The sequence below is a fragment of the Panthera onca genome, chromosome C1 (assembly GCF_046562875.1).
Source record: "Panthera onca isolate mPanOnc1 chromosome C1, mPanOnc1 haplotype 2, whole genome shotgun sequence".
Taxonomy (NCBI): domain Eukaryota; kingdom Metazoa; phylum Chordata; class Mammalia; order Carnivora; family Felidae; genus Panthera; species Panthera onca.
This window is the reverse complement of record NC_138346.1, coordinates 93,277,227-93,295,105: the sequence shown is the minus strand read 5'-3', so window position 1 is coordinate 93,295,105 and position 17,879 is coordinate 93,277,227. Positions and strand designations below refer to the sequence as shown.

Below are 17,879 nucleotides of genomic sequence, written 5' to 3'. Positions count from 1 at the left end.
CTATGTGTCTTTATTTGGAATATACATCTTGCTTTTAAATATAGTTTTTGTATTTAGGAATGCTTGTATTTTTGTTCTAAGGACTATATTTATATTAACTCTTTTTATAGTGCCTTTTCCTCTCCTTTATCTAACCTAAGTTATTAGTATGTGTTATGTTAGTTTTACCCTCTTTTAAAATTTTTTAAAAATGTTTACTTATTTTTGAGAGAGAGAGAGAGACAGAGAGAGAGAGAGAGAGAGAGAGAGAGAGAGAGAGAGAGAGACTAGCAGGGGAGGGGCAGAGAGAGAGGGAGACACAGAATCAGAAGCAGGCTCCAGGCTCTGAGCTGTCAGCACAGAGCCGAACAGGGGGCTCAAACTCATGAACTATGAGATCATGACCTGAGCCAAAGTTGGCAGCTTAACGACTGAGCCACACAGGCACCCCTACCCTCTTTCTTTTCTTTTTAAAATAGCCTTCACGCCCAGCATGGAGCCCAATGCAGAGCTGAAATTCATGACCCTGAGATCAAGAGCTGAGCTGAGATCAAGAGTCATAGGCTTACCTGACTGAGCCACCCAAGCACCCCTGTGTTATGATAGTTTTAAATTACTCTTTTCTATCTTATTCTACTTTTCCATTTTTCTCTTTCTTACCCTTTATATTTTAGGTGAATTCTTTCTACTTGTCAACACATATAATATTTACATATTATTCTTCTACACACGCTCAGTATAATCTTAGTTTTACAGTTATATATATGAAATGCTTCAGTTCAGTCATTTAGCCAAAGCCTTCCAAATGGCCTTTGGTGGGATACAGCCCAACATCCAGTGGATTACTATGGTATGTCACAACATATAAAGTATTTCCTGAATTTGGTAGGTTAAAAACTATTTGAAGAACAGCTCAGCAGGATATAATATTCTTGGTTCACATTTTCTCTTTACGTTTCTTGGTAATCACTACTTCCCTGCAGCCTTGATTTGTATGTTGTGTCTGAAAAGCCTGGTCGCCAGTTTATTTTTTGGCCTTTGTTAATTATTTTATCTTTTTGTCTGGTTACTTTTCTTTACTTTAAGTTATAGTAGTTTTTCTAGTTTGTATCTCAGAGTTGATTGTTCTGGGTCAGATTTCTTGGTGTATAGAAATGTATAGATTTCAATGTATACAATTTAGGTTTTCTTTTATTTTTAGAAAATATTTTTAGATTATATTTTTAAACACATATTTATTCTAATGTATTTCCCCTCAAGGGACATCTAATATATTGGACTTTCTTGCCTACTTTCCACTTCCCATTATTAAAAAAAATTTTTTTTATTGTGTATTTATTTTTGAGAGAAAGAGAGAGTATGAACAGAGGAGAGGCAGAGAGAGGGAGAGACAGAATCCAAAGCAGGCTTCAGCCTCTGAGCTGTCAGCACAGAGCCCAACGCAGGGCTCAAACTCATGAACTGTGAGATCATGACCTGAGATGAAGTTAGACATTTAATGGACTGAGCCACCCGGGCGTCCCATCCACTTCCTATTATTGATTCCACTTTCTCTGGTCCACTTTTCTTCCTTCCTTACCTCGTCTTATTTCTCTTTGTTTTTTTCTGTTGTACTTTTTCAGTAGCCTATATTTTGTGTTCATTTGAATCTTTTCTTTCATGGGCATCTTGTAATTCTCTATTTGTTTTTTGAAGTGATCTTTTCTTCTGTGTGTGTGTGTGTGTGTGTGTGTGTGTGTGTGTTTTCCCCCTTAGTTCAATTAAGTCTCCTTTTATTTTATTTCTTCTTTTTTTTTTTTTTTTTGTCCATTCTGGTCTTAGCTTCTATATTTCTGATTCAAGTAGGTTTTTAAAATATCTCCACATGTTTGTTTGAGGATATTTACTGTAGTTTCTTGTGCTATATTTCAATATATTTTTAGCTTCATTCCTGTCATTGGTGCTAGAGGATACTGCTTACCAGCAAAAAATCTTGTACACTTTCTGATTTTTCTTTATAGTTTTGAATGGATGTAGTCTGCTTTATATCTGTTCTTATTCATTTCTTGAACACAGCGTCTGTTTCAAAAATATTCTCTGTCAGTTTTGCCCTCTTTTGTGAAGTTTTATTTATGGATGTTGTTGTGAGTGGTAGTGGTCGGGGAAGATTGGTATGCCTTGTTTCATGTTTGCTTCCATAGGATCCTTTGTTTCCTCCCTCTATTTCCTTCCTTCCCTTCCTTGCCTCCTCTCTAAGACCTACCAGCCATTTTCTCTCTGTATGATAATCCCCCAGGGGATGCTTCTCTAAGACTGTCACTTCCAGGGCCCTTGTCTGTATGTGCACTGCAGGCTACCATGTTCTGACCCATATTCTGTATTTTGAAGTTATTGGTGAACTTTCTTCTTATTGAAATGATTTGTCTGCACTTTGCTCAAACCTTTCACTCCTCTGTAGTCTTTTGCATAGAATCTCTTGGGATGTTCCTCTCTTACTTTCTCCAACCAGTAGGTTGCATCTGTAGGTGGTCAGTGAGTAATCTGTTAGAACTTTTCTACTTATACATAATTTGAAGGTGTGCATGTGTGTGTGTGTGTGTGTGTGTGTGTGTGTGTGTGTGTATGGATGTTCATGTTCTCTGTCTCTAGCAATGGTGAACATAGGGTCATGTGTGGTTTTATTTGCTTTTCTTTTTGATAATTTTTTGGTGCAGTGGTGGTGGAAGAAATTCATAGTTAGGCAACTGCCTTTGTTCTGCAAACCTAGAAGTCATGATAGGCTTTTTATGTTTTGTTTTCAATGCACTGTCAGATCTTATAAATTTGAGTTGGTAACCAGAAGAACTCTCACATGGATTGCCTGTAAACTTAATTTTGGCCTAAAAGACAGGGATTTAATTTTAAATCTTGACCATTCTGTTCTTTCATGTGTGCCTATTAGAGTGATTTTTTTAGAACATCAGTTTACTTCTCTAAAAAGAGGGTAGTGGCTAAGACCTTCAGGTCATTGCTAATACGGTTTTTATCTTTAACTGCTTACACACACATCCAAAAATATGTACTTACTTATCTTTCTTGGTATTCTAAGAAATTTGGAGAAAATAGAATTCATTTTATTCTGGAATTTGCACTACATGTGCAAATGTTGAATCAATGTTGAATAATAATGTTTTCTAGAAACAGGAAATGATCACAATACTAAAAACATTCCATTTTAATATAATATCACTTTCAAGGACATTCCTTCTAAAAATTTCATATCTCAATATATCTCTGTGCTTATCTTTGTATTTATAGCACAATTTGTCCTTCTCACCCAACCAACTGAGCAGCTTTGTTTGTTTGTTTTTTTGCTTATTATTTTATAATATTTATTTATTTATTTTGAGAGAGGGAGAGAGAGAGAGAGTGTGTGTGAGCAGGGGAGGAGCAGAGAGAGAGGAAGAGAGAGAATCCCAAGCAGGCTCCATGCTGTCAGCCCAGAGCCCGAGGCGGAGCTTGATCCTACCAGGACCTGAGCTGAAATTACGAGTTGGATGCTTAGCCAAGTGAGCCACCCAGCCACCCCTGAACATCATATTTAAAATATAATTTTATTGGGCTCCTGTGTGGCTCAGTCATTCAAGCATCCGACTTAGGCTCAGATCATGATCTCACAGTTTGTGGGTTTGAGCTCCGCATTGGGCTCTGTGCTGACAGATCAGAACCTGAAGCCTGCTTCAGATTCTGGGTCTCCCAATCTCTTTCTCTCTCTCTCTTCCCCTCCCCACTGTATTCTCTCTCTCTCTCTCTCTCAAAAATAAATAAACATTAAAAAAATAAAATTTCACATTGCTATTTTAGAATTAGTGCATGATGTTAGTTTTATCACCTATTGAAAAGTTTAAAATCACGTAAGTAAAAATAAGAAATTAAGAGGAAACGTTTCAGGTCAGGAGGGAATGAGATGATATATTCAAAATATTGAAGGAAAAACGAAGATGTCAACTAACAACTCTATACCTGGTGAGGCTCTTCAGAATGAAGGAAGGATAACAACTTTCTCACACAAACAAAAGCTGAGGGAGTTTATTACAACCAAACCTGCCTTACAAGAATTGCTAAAAGGAATTCTTTGAGTGGAAGTAAACAACACTAATTATCATCATGGAAACATAAAAAGATATGTAAAAAGAAAAAAAAAAAAAAAAAAAAAAAAAAAGAAAGAAAACAAAACTCACTGGTAATGATAAATATATAGCCATAGTTAAATTTTGCAATATGTTAACAGTGGTGCATAGATCACTTTACAACTCTGGTTTAAAAGTTAAAGAAAGGATATAGTAAAAATAATGACTACAACAATCTCTTATTAACTACTCAATAAAAAAGAAAAAGCATGTAAATTATAATAGCAAAAACCTGAAATGTAAGTGGGGGTAGTGAGCATAAAGTTTGTGAGTTCCATCGAAGTTACCAGTTTAAAGAAAGAGGTTGCTATAAATTTTAGATATTTTATGTAAGTCTCCTGGCAACCACAAGGGAAAATCCTGTAGTAACTATGCAAAAGAACTTGATTAAGACAAAGAATACTGCCCAAAGATATCAAAACACACAAAAAGACAATAGAATAAAAAATAAGGAACTTTGAATCTACAAAACAAACAGAAAACCATTAACGATATAAGAACAGTAAGTCCTTACTTAACAATAGTTACTTTAAATTTAAGACATATAAAATGGCAGAATGGAGAAAAAAAAACATACAAGATCTAACAAAACGCTACCAAGAAGAGACTCACATTAGCCCTAATAACACACATAGGCTTAGAGTGAAGGGATGGAAAAAAGTATTTCAAGCAAATGGCAATAAAAAAAAAATCCAGGGTACCTATACTTATATCAGACAAAATAAACTTAAACTAAATATGGTGAAAGAGACAAAGAAGGTCATTATATAGTGATAATTAGGTCAATACATCAAGAACATATAACAATTATAAATATTTATGTGCCCAGTATTATAGCACGTAAGTATATAAAGCATATACTAACAAACCTAACAGGAGAATAAACAGTAATACAGTAATAGTTGGGGACTTTAATACCTGTCAACAGTGTATAAATCATCCAGACAGAGAGTCAATAAGGAAACAGCAAATTTGTTTTTTTTGCTTTTTCATTAATATAATTTATTGTCAAATTGGCTACCATACAACATCCAGCACTCATCCCGACAAGTGCCCTCCTCAATGCCCATCACCCATTTTCCCCTCTCCCTCACCCCCTCAGTTTGTTCTCCGTATTTAAGAATCTACTGTGGTTTGCCTCCCTCCCTCTCTGTTTGTAACTATTTTTTCCCCTTCCTTTCTCCCATGGACTTCTGTTAAGTTTCTCAAGATCCACGTATGAGTGAAAACATATGATTATCTGTCCTTTGACTTATTTCACTCAGCATAATACCTTCCAGTTCCATCCACATTGCTGCAAATGGCCAGATTTCATTCTTTCTCATTGCCAGGTAGTATTCCATTGTATATATAAACCACATCTTCTTTATCCATTCATCAGTTGATGAACATTTACGCTCTTTCCATAATGTGGCTATTGTTGAAAGTGCTGCTATAAACATTGGGGTACATGTGCCCCTATGAATCAGCACTCCTATATCCCTTGGATAAATTTATAGTAGTGCTATTTCTGGGTTATAGGGTAGTTCTATTTTTAATTTTTTGAGGAACCTCCACACTGTTTTCCAGATCGGCTGCACCAGTTTGCATTCCCACCAACAGTGCAAGAGGATTCCTGTTTCTCCACATCCTCGCCAGCATCTGCAGTTTCTTGAATTGTTCATTTTAGCTGCTCTGAGTGGTGTGAGGTGGTATCTCATTGTGGCTTTGATTTGTATTTCCCTGATGATGAGTGACATTGAGCATCGTTTCATGTGTCTGTTGGCCATCTGGATGTCTTCTTTGGAACAGTGTCTATTCATGTCTTCTGCCCACTTGTTCACTGGATTATTTGTTTTTCAGGTGTTGAGTTTGGTAAGTTATTTATAGATTTAGGATACTAACCCTTTATCTGATATGTCATTTGCAAATATCTTTTCCCATTCTGTCGGTTGCCTTTTAGTTTTTGTTGATTGAGGAAAGGGCAGATTTGAATAGCACTGTAGACCTAATAGACCTAACAGGCACACACAGAACATTCTATCCAACAACAGCAGAATCAGAATACATGTTCTTTTCTTTATGTATGTTTTTTTTTTTTTTTTACTTTTTTAAAGAAAGAGAGAGAGAGAAAGAGAGGGAGAGAATTCCTAGCTGAACATGGAGCCCAACGTGGGGCTTGATCCCATGACCCTGGGATCGTGACCTAAGCTGAAATCAAGAGCAGGACGGTCAACTGAATGAGCCACCATGATGCCCCTACGCATTCCTTTCACATAAACATGGAATGTTATATAGATTAGAACACATGTTATGCCAGAAAGCAAGTCTTAGAAAATTCAACAGGATTGATATCATATCAGTGTCTTCTGTGTCCATGATGGCATGAAACTTGAAATCAGTAATAAGAGGAAAACTAGAAAAATTACAAACACATGGATATTAGACAACACTGTCCTGAACAACCAGCGGATTGAAGAATAAAGGAAAGGAGAAATAAAGAATGTTTCCTCGGAGCACCTGGGTGTCTCAGTTGAACATCCAACTTTGGCTCAGGTCATGATCTCCCAGTTTATGAGTTTGAGCCCCACATCAGGCTCACTGATATCAGCCTGTCAGTGCAGAACCCACTTCAGATCCTCTGTCCCCCTCTTTGTGCCCCATCCCCACCCAATTGCACTCTCCCAAAAAATAAATAGATACTTAAAAAAAGTTTCCTCAAGAAAGACAAATGAAGAAAAACAACATACCATATCCCATAACTTATAGGATACAGCAAAAGCAGTTCTAAGAGGGAAGTTTATAGCAGTAAATGTCTACATTAGGAAGCAAAAAAGATCCTTAATAAACAACCTAGCTCTGACCCTTAAAGAATATGGGAAAGGAAAACAAACTGAGCCCAAAGTTAGTCAAATAAAATAATTAATAGATATTAGAGCAGACATAAATGAAATAGAGAACAGAAAACCAATATAAAAGATTAGTAAACAGAGTTGGTTATTTGAAAAGATAAACAAAATTAACAAACCCATAGCTAGATTAGCCAAAGAAAAAATATAGTAACTTCTAATTTAGAAATTATAAGTGAAAAAAGAGTTGTTAAAAACTGATACAACAGAAATTGATAGGATCATGAAGGACCACTCTGAATAGCTATAATCCGACAAACTGGACAACCTAGAAGAAATGGGAAAATTATTAGAAACATACGATTTACTAAGACTAAATCAGGAAGAAACAGAAAATCTCGTACACCAGTTACTATAAAGGAGATTGATTCAGTAATCAAAAATCACTCAACATAGAAGTGCCCAGGCCCAGATGACTTTTCTGGTGAATTTTACCACACATTTGAAAAGGAATCAACACAATTCCTTCTCAAACTCTTCCAAAAAATTAAAGAGGATGGAACAGTCCCAAACTCATTTTAGGAGGCTAGCACTATCCTGATACCAAAACCAGGAAAGGACACAGCTAGAAAAGAAAACTATAGGTCAATAACCCTGATAAATATTGATGCAAACATTCTCAATAAAATACTAACAAACTGAAATTAGCAACACATTAAAATGATGGTATGCTATGATCAGGTGGGATTTATTTCTGGATGCAAATATGTTTCAATACACACAAATCAATCAATGTGATACATTACATTAATGGAAAGAAAGAATCTCAGTAGATGCAGAAAAAGCATTTGACAAAATTCAACATCCATTTATGATAAAAATTCTTAATAAATTAGGTATATAAGGAACATATCTCAACATAGTAAAGGCATTATGTGAAAATTCCACAGCTAACATCAAACACAGTTTTGAAAAGTTGGAAGTTTTTTCTCTAATATCAGGAACAAGACAAGGGTGTCCACTTTCATCAGTTCTATTCAACATAGTACTAGAAGTCCTAGCTAGAGCAATCAGGTAAGAAAAAATAAAGGTATGAGAATTAAAAAGGAAGAAGTAAAATTGTCTCTATTTGCAGATGACATCTTTGTATAGAAAATCCTAAAGATTCAACCAAAAAAACCTAAAACAAAATGAAACAAAAAAAACACACCACTTGTTAGATATGATCGATAAATTCAGTAAAGTTACAGGATACAAAATGAATATTCAAAAATTACTAGCATTTCCATACATTAACAACAAAATTTTTGAAAAATAAAAAAATAAATCCTATTTTACAATGACATCAAAAACGTTAAAATGCTTAGGAACATACTTAAATAAGGAGTTGAAAGATCTAACATTGATGACAAATCAAAGAAGACACAAATAAATGGAAAGGTATTTCATGTTCCTGGGTTAGCAGAATTAATATTGTTAAAATGTCAATATTACCAAAAGCCATTTATAGATTATGTTATCCCTATGAGGATTTCAATGACATTTTTTACAGAAATTGAAAATACTCCTGAAGTTTATATGGATCACAGAAATCCCTAGAGAGCCAAATAAATCATAAGAAGAAAAAAGCAGGAGGCAGGACACTTTTTTATTTCCATCTATACTATAAATCTATAGTTATCATGGGCACCTGGGTGGCTCAATCGGTTAAGCATTGACGCCATTGGCTCAGGTCATGATCTTATGGTTCGAGAGTTCGAGCTTCTCATCAAGCCCTGTGTCAATGGTGTGAAGCCTGCTTGGGATTCTTTCTCTTTTCCTCTCTTTGACCCTTCCACTTTCTTTCTGTCTCTCACAATAAATCAATAAACTTAGAAAAAGTTATAGTCATCAAAATAGTATGGTACTGGAATAAAAACAGATAAATGGACCAATGGAACAGAATTAAGGGCCCAGAAATTAACCCAAACATATATGGTCAAGTAATATTTGACAGTGGAGCTAGAATACTTAATGGAAAAAAGAAAGTTTCTTCAATAAGTGGTTCTGGGATAATTGGGTACCATATTGTAAAAGAATGAAACTCAACCCATATTTTATACCACTTGCAAAATTTCCCTTGAAATAGATTAAAGAGTTAAATATCAGACATGAAACCATGAAAATCCCAGAAACAAAATAGAGAATAACACTCCTTGACATGGATCTTGGTAATGATTTTTTGGATGTAACACCTTAACAGCAAGAAACAAAATAAAATATATAGTGGGGCTATATAAAACTAAAAAAGTTTTTTTTCTGCATAGCAAAAGAAACTATCAACAAAATGAAAAGATAACATACAGAATGGGGAAAAAAGTATCTGCAAACCTTGTATCTGATAAGGAGTTAATATCCAATATATTTAAAGAATTCATACAACTCAATACATATGTACATACAGACATACGTACATACATACATACATAATACATACTCCAATTTAAAAATTGGCAAAGGAACTGAATAAACATTTCTTCAAAGAAGATACTCAAATGGCCAACAGATATATAAAAAGATGCTCAACATCATTAGTAATTAGAGAAATACACATTAAAATTGAGATATTACCTCATGTGTGTTAGAATGACCACCATCAAAAAGACAAGAGTTAAATGCTGGTGTGGATGTGGGGAAAGAGAGCCCTTGTGTACCGTTGGTGGGATTGTAACTTGGACAGCAGTGTGAAGGATCCTCAAAAATAAAAATTGAACTACAGTATGGCCTTTCAATTCCATTTCTGAGAATATATCCAAAAGAAATGAAACCACTAACTTTAAAAAGATATCTTCAGGGGCACCTGGGTGGCTCAGTCGGTTGAGCATCCGACTTCGGGTCAGGTCATGATCTCAAGGTTCGTGCGTTTGAGCCCTGCGTCGGGCTCTGTGCTGATCACTCAGAGCCTGGAGCTGCTTTGGATTCTGTGTCTCACTCTCTCTCTGTCCTCCCCCACTCTGTCTCTCTCACACAAAAATAAATAAACATTACAAAAAAATTAAAAAGATACTTTCACCCCCATGTTCATAGCAGCATATGTATAATAACCATTCATTGACACAACCTAAGTGTCCATTGATGGATGCATGGATAAAGAAAATGTGGATTGTAGAGTGTGTGTGTTGTATCTTTGTGTACACACACACACATATGTATACAGATGTATATATACATGTGTATATATACACGTACTATATATATTGTATTAAATTAGTATAATTGGATATTATTCAAGCAGAAGAAATGAGAAAACCCTACCATTTGTGAAGACATGGATGGACCTTGAAGGCATTATGCTAAATGAAATAAATCAGGCAGAAAAGATAAATACTACATGGTCTCACGTATATGTGTAATCTTTTTTAAAAAAATGTTTTTTAATGTTTATTTTTGAGAGAGAGAGAGTGAAAGTAGGGGAGGAGCAGAGAGAAATGGAGACACAGTGTATAATCTTAAACAAACAAAAAAACAAACCCTCCTAGAAAAAGAGATCAGACTTATGCTTGCCAGAGACAGAGGGTGGGGAGGTGGTAGAAACAGAGGAAGGTGGTCAAAAGATAAAAACTTCCAGTTTTAAAATAAATAAGTAAATAAATACGTACATAGGTACATAAGGATGTAATACGTAGCATGATGACTATAGCTGACACTGCTCTGTGATATATAGGAAAGTTCAGAGAGTAAATCCTATGCGTGCCTGGGTGGCTCAGTCAGTTGAGTCAGTGTTGATTTTAGCTCAGGTCATGATGTCACAGTTTGTGGAATCGAGCCCCACATCAGGCTCTGCACTGACAGCACAGAGCCTGCTTGGGATTCTCTCTGCTTTTCTCTCTCTGCCCCTCCCCTGCTCGTGCTCTCTCTCTCTCAAAATAAATAAACATTTTAAAAGAAAAAAAGAGTAAATCCTAAGAGTCCTCATCACAAAAAGAAATTTTTTTTTTTACTTTTTCTTTTCTTCTTTATATTTTTATTTTATCTATCTGGTAAGATGGACATTAGCTAAACCTATTGTGTTCATCATTTCACAGTAACATAAATCAAACTATCATGCTGTATGTTTTAAACTTACATAGTGATGTATGTCAGTTATTTTTCGATAAAACTGGGAAAAAATTCAGAGGCATTTCAATAGGTTGGTTTTATTTTATTGAGAATCAGAAAGAAAAAAAGTTAAGTAACTTAAGTAGCATCCCCTTGGTTCCACATTCTAACCTAATGTAAACATACTTTTTGTTAAACAAGACATCTTTTACCTCAGATGAATTTGGCCAAAAAAGCAGGTTATAGAAAAAAAGTAAACTCCTAATCTTCCAGCTAAAATTTCTCAGTAATCCTTAATATTTTTTCTTCGTAATTTTAAACTCTTACATTTTCAAAATTGTCTTCCAGACAACATTTTAGAAACTCTGCTTACTTGAATGTCTTTACCTGCTGTATCTTACATTGTCATAGGCATTCTGCATTTTAGTCCACTTTCTAAAATATCCAGAGTTTCACATAAGACTTATGCTATGTGCCTGTTTTTTCTTCTTTGGGCTATCATTCTTATTCTCTTTTCAGATATCCCAATTAGTTTGACCAGTGTCAGAAAAATGCTACTAGTTTGGAGTCAAAATCATTAAAATAAGTAACATGTATTCTATCTTATTTCCCAAATGTATTCTTTTTTAAGCCAATCTCAGTTCTGGTTCATTTCTCTTCATTTCTCCATTCACATTTTATTCCCCAGTGTTATTTTCATGATGTAATCTTGCGATCATTCTCTAAGTTAGAATCTGTTAGCTCAAAGCCACTGTTCTCTTGTTAGTCTGCTGTGATTGGGTGAGCTGCTACCAGATGGATAGCAGTGCTTTTGCTAAATCATTAGAATAACTGCTTTCAAATGGCCCAGATTAGTTGCAGTTTCACTTCCATAAAAATAACTTTTTAACTACATAACATATTTTGGAAGTATTAGATTCTATAAACAAACTACATAATTTAGAATAAGATTAATGAAAATGAACATACTTCCAATATTTGATACTTTACTCATACATTTTAATGACTTCTAACCAGTAAGTTTTCCATGTGTCGTGTAGATTTAGCTCTTCGGGAATTTGTTAATTTATAGATTGGATCCTTATGTGGCTTTAACAAAACTCTGTGTCAAGTAACTTTTCAGGCTTCTTGTTAAATATGGCAAGATGAACATAATCATTTATCACTGCTATATTCTAGAACCCCACTTACCTAACAGTAAAGGAATAAAAAAGGCATAAACTCTCAAGGATGAGTATAATAGGGAAGGATCTGGCAGCTAAATAGAAATGTCACCAAATGTTGGGAGCCGGGAAGCAGACGGATGAGGGTTTTCACCGAGCGGAGTGGAAACCAGCTGAGAGTTCCCTTGCAGTTGAAAGATCTGCAGGAAGCAAATCAGTTTACATGGCGCAGCTGGAGGAGACACACAGCTATGTGGTTATCACATTTTCGCCTCTTCCGGGGCATGGAGGAAGATATTTCACTGTCTTCTATGCAGTTATATTGGAGCCATTTGACTGATTTGGCCAATGAAATGTAGACAGAAGTAATGTAAGCCACTTCTAGGCTAAAGTTCTAAATCACTTTGGGCCATCTTCCTTCTCTGCCTTCCCTTCCTGAAGCTCCATGTGGAAGCCGTGTATTCTAGACAGTGAATATATAAGATGAACACAAACTAGACCCTTAAGTCTTCAGGTAGAGTGCTTCCTAGGAGAGTTCGCACTGAGCTGTATGCAAAAGGAAAATGAACAGTTATTTTGCTAAATCGTTCAGATTTCAGGGTTTATTACCACAACCTATTTGATTCTAATACAAGATTCTTTTTAAAAATTTTTTTTTAATGTTTTATTCATTTTCTGAGAGAGAAAGAGAGCAGGGGAGGGGCAGAGAGAGAGATAGAGAGAGGGAGACACAGAATTCGAAGCAGGCTCCACGGCCCAGAGCCTGACATGGGGCTCGAACTCACAAACCATGAGATCATGGCCTGAGCTGTAGTCAGACGTTTGACTGAGCTACCCAGGTGCCCCAAGATTCTTTTTTTTAACGTTTATTCATTTTTGAGAGACAGAGACAGAGTGTGAGTGCTGGAGGGGCAGAGAGAGAGGGAGACACAGAATCTGAAGCAGGCTCCAGGCTCTGAACTGTCAACACACAGCCTGACAGGGGGCTTGAACTCACGGATGATGAGATCACAACCTGAGCTGAAGTCGGACATTTAACTGACTGAGGCACCCAGGCGCCCCATTAATACAAGATTCTTGGGAGGCCTAACAATTATAGGCGCTAAGTAACTCTGATGATAGATGTGTCCAATAGGCCTAAAAGTTACTCCCTTACCTATAGAATGTAGTGTAAATATGAAACATCATTCTGTGAACATGCAGATGGAATGAAGATCTATACGTAGTTTGTGAGAGTGCCCTGACAGTTCCCTTCCTCCAATCAGCTTTCATGGAGCTAACATCCAGGTCTATACAATGAAGCAAGGACAGGGGAATTCCCATCTTGGGAAAAAGGTGAGCGTTAGGCAGTCTACCCTAATGGACAAACAATGTGAACGGTCACTTCACAAGAGATGAAGTCTGAATAGTCATTAAAGATTCAAGAAGAATATAAAGCTCAATGGTAAGCTCAAAAAACAAATGTAATTTTCCAACATTTTGAAAAAAGTAAGTCTGATAATACCTCTTTAAGGCATGTAAGAAAGGAGAAATCTCATAATACCCAGTACATTTGATTATATGAATATTTATGGCCCAACTCAAGGCAAAAATACTGAAGAAAATATTTTACACATGTGTAGGACAGAGACATAAAAAGAGGCTCAATTTATAATCCTTTGGAATTGCAAGAAATTAACCACAACCAAAAGGTGCAGTAATGGGAAAATGAATAAATGAATTGCTATATACTCATACAAACAGTAAAAATAAATGAACATTATCTGTATTTGTCAACATAGATAGATCTAAAAGTCATAATATTAAGTGAGGAAAATAATTTCCAGAACAATATGTTTAATAAAACATTTAAGTAAAACATTTAGCAACATGCAAGACAATGAATGCTATATGATAGTTATGAGCATATACATATTTATCTAAAGTATAAAAACATTGTAGAGAATACTAAAAATCAATGTCAGGTTAGTGGCTGTGTCTGAAAAAGACAGCTTGAAATGCATCACAAGAGACATAGGGAACTTTATCTGAATTTGTAATTTTTTATTTATTTAACAAAATTTGACATAAATGTTCATTTCTGTTAGTAAAGTCTTGGAGTATGTGTTATATAACTCTACTTTTCTGAATGTTTGAGGTATTTAACATTATTTTAACTGTTGAAGTTTTGATGAAGGGAAGATACCTTTCTCTTGGTTTTTATCTTATACGAGTTTCTGTTCTTTTTTTTCTAAATAAAGAGATTTCCTTATATTTCCATAGGAAGTAAGAATTATTAGAGTAATTTTTAGTTTCAGTGATTTCCTTTACAGTGAATACTTGTGAAATAATTTACAAATGATGTGTTCTGTAAATGTCAAGGAGATATAATTACATAGCATCTCTTTTTTTAAAAAGACAAATCCACAGTTTATGTCTGTTTTATTAAAAATACCACCTTCTATGAAAAGTTTTATTCCCATTTCTATGTGTAGACAATAATATTTGTTATGGGCTTTAGTTTATAAGGTGATTTTACACATACTAAAAGTTATTATGACTATGATAGGGGGTGAGTAAATCACATTTTATTATTTTTTCCTGCAGATAGTGAAGCTAAGTAGCCGGGAGACTAAGGTCATGCTAACATATTGTGATGCAAACTTCAAGTCTCAAATATTTCTTATTCACCACTTAGTGCTTGTCTACCTATTCCAGTAAAATGGAATTTCACTGATCAAAGTAGACCAGGGATCTATGTGGCAGCTTTTATGATTTTTTTTAACCAAGAAGGTAGGTTTGTGAGAATAACACTAAAAATAAGTAAATATGGGCACCTGTGTGGTTCAGTCGGTTAAGCGTCTGACTCTTGGTTTCGGCTTAGGTCGTGATCTCATGGTTCATGAGTTTGAGCCCTGCATTGAACTCTGCTGACAGTATGGAGCCTGGTTGGGATTCTCTGTCTCCCTCTCTCTTTGCCCCTTCCCTGCCCATGCTCTCAAAAATAAATAAACATTAAAAAAAATAAGTAAATATGTAATCAGTGGAACGTATACTCTTCCTAGTTCCAAAAATTAGGATTCCTTTTCAAAAATGCAAAATTTCCTGATTATTCCCTGCAACTCCTTGCAAGTCTTGTTATCCATTCTACTGATCCAGTAGGAAAAGTCATTCTGGGGAAGATGAGCAACAGAGAGTGAAAGCTGGTAAATGGGAAGAACCAAACCACCACAACTGTAGACAGAGAACTGTATTGTGTGGGACCTTCTTTATAAAAGGAATTAAGTCCATCTTGGAAGGTGAGACTTTTCTCTAAAACATGCAAATTTTGTGTATTTCTAAAAACACACAAATTGAAAAACATCACTAAATTTTTGTATTAGTGTGCTAGGGCTGCCTTAACAAAGTATCACTGGTGGCTGAAACAACAGAAATTAATTTTCTCACTGTTCTGGAGTCTGGAGAGTTCAAGATCAGGTGTCAATGAGGTTGGTTTCTTCTGAGCTCTCTTTTGCTTGTAGATAGTTGTCTTCTCTCTGTGTCTTCACATAGTCCTCCTTCTCTGTATCTGTTTCCTAATCTCTTCTTGTAAGGAGACCATTCATACTGGATTCGGGCCAACCCTAGTGACCTCATTTTAACTTAATACCCTTTCTAAAGACTCTTCAAATAGAGACACATTCTCAGGTACTGAGGGTTAGTACTTCAATATATGAATTTGGAAGCCCATAAAAATTTCTGAAAAGTGAAAACCTAGAAACTTCTTGATGTTTCTGTTGTATTATACACCAAAAGAGACAGTCTTCTCCCCCTACCTCCACAAGGCACAGAGACAGTACATTCTGATATAGGTGGGGCATTTTCAAGACAGGTTCTTCCTAGTATGTCTTAACCCCAAGCTCCCAAAATGTAACATTGGAGTGAGCAATGGTAATAAGGTATACATTGTCTTTTTTCATTTTGAAAGGAATATGATCTGAATAGACTTGAATACACACACACACACACACACACACACACACACACAAGGTTTATCTTATATCATTGTGACTTCTGAAAGCCACACTAACTCTCCATGGCTTCATGAAGGAATGAAAGATATCAATATGGAAACCTCACTATAATTTGCTTAAATTTGATCATGTTTTATTCTCCCCTGCACACCACCTTCTATAATCCCTTTCCCCGTTGGTGACTCTTCCTTATCAGCATTATTTTCACAAGTCACAAACATGGAGAACAACCATTACCTAATCCTGATTAGTTCATTACTCCACCAGGTTTCACTCACCCACTTTGGGAAGTCAGTATTTGAACATATATTGTCTTATGTTCCTGTCAAAGTTATCCTTTTCTTCCCCAAGGTAATGGATGCCTTTGACATAATAAGGAAAAGGCTAACAACAAAAAAAGTAAAAAAAAAAAAAAATAAGAACACTGATTAATATGTAAAATATTATTTTCCTGGTGGGGTCTGATTTTCCTCACTTAAAATTATTTAATGCTCAGTTAAATCCAAATTTCTTAGCTGATGATGTGAAGTCTTTCCAGACATACTTTTGAAGAATTCACAAACCTAATATCTATCCACTTTCCTCTTTGAATTTTATGCTTTATAAATTGACAAATTATGACAGTTGACAAATTGGTTTTTACTCCCCCCCCCCCTTTGGTGTGCTTATAAATGTTTAAGTACCTGTTCTTGGGGGTGGGGCGTCAGGGTAAGGTGGGGCTTGGGGGCTTGATTAGTAGCATCTGTTGATTTCTGCAGTGTAAATACTCCTACCATGGCCAATTTTAAGCTATCTGAGTGAAATCAACTGGCTTGCAAAATTCGTGAAAAGTTACTAGTTAGTTCTTGTGAAACAGTACATCCAGCTCTGGCATAACACTGGTTTCCATCCCCACAAAGTTTTATATCAAGGCTTCAAATATACTATTTTGGTGACCTAAAATAGTCTTCTTTCTGTGCCTGGGAAGCTCCTATCAATCTTTAAAAGAAATGCAGCTCATACATCTTTCTCTCTTAGAACCCCTCACTCCCTCCCATCCTCCTGGCCTTTCCAGATGGTCTATCACTGACTCATCAACTTTTCTCCTCATCATTATAAATGATTTCATGTTGAATTCATCACATTATCACATATCCCATCTTTTTATTTATTTGTTTCCCAACTAGATTGTTAGTATTTGATAGCACCTGAATTTTGCAAATGAGAAAACTGTTGCTCAGAGCCCAATGGTGTGGGGAAACATGATACCACATTTGGTTTTTTCATAGCCCAGAATGAAAAGAGTGGATAGATCAATACTCTACAGCTTACCTTTACCTTTGTTTGACCTTAGACAAATGTTTTAGCCTTCTTGAGCTTAAATTTTCTACAATTGGAAATAATAATACATAAACTCATGGGGTTGTTGCGAAAAAGTACCTGTGAGATACAGCACAGTGTGTGTGACACGTGGGAACCAGTCAGTAAATGGCAGCTGTAAGTTATAGTGCAGGTGACAACACACTAAAAGAACCTCCTTCTTCGTCTTCTTCTTTTTTTTTGTATTTTATTATATTTTTTTATTTTAATTTTTTACATTTAAATTTTAGCTAGTTAACATACAGTACGATATTGGTTTCAGGAGTGGAATTCATCATTTACAACACCCAGTGCTCATCACAAGTAGCCTCCTTAAGGCCCATCACCCCTCTA

General features: G+C 35.6%; 1 protein-coding gene across 1 annotated transcript in view; it reads left to right on the top strand.

Moving 5' to 3' along the window:
• The window catches only part of THSD7B (thrombospondin type 1 domain containing 7B), an 860,293-nt gene that overhangs the window by 301,345 nt on the left and 541,069 nt on the right, over positions 1-17,879 (top strand). The gene's annotated exons all lie outside the window — the stretch shown is intronic.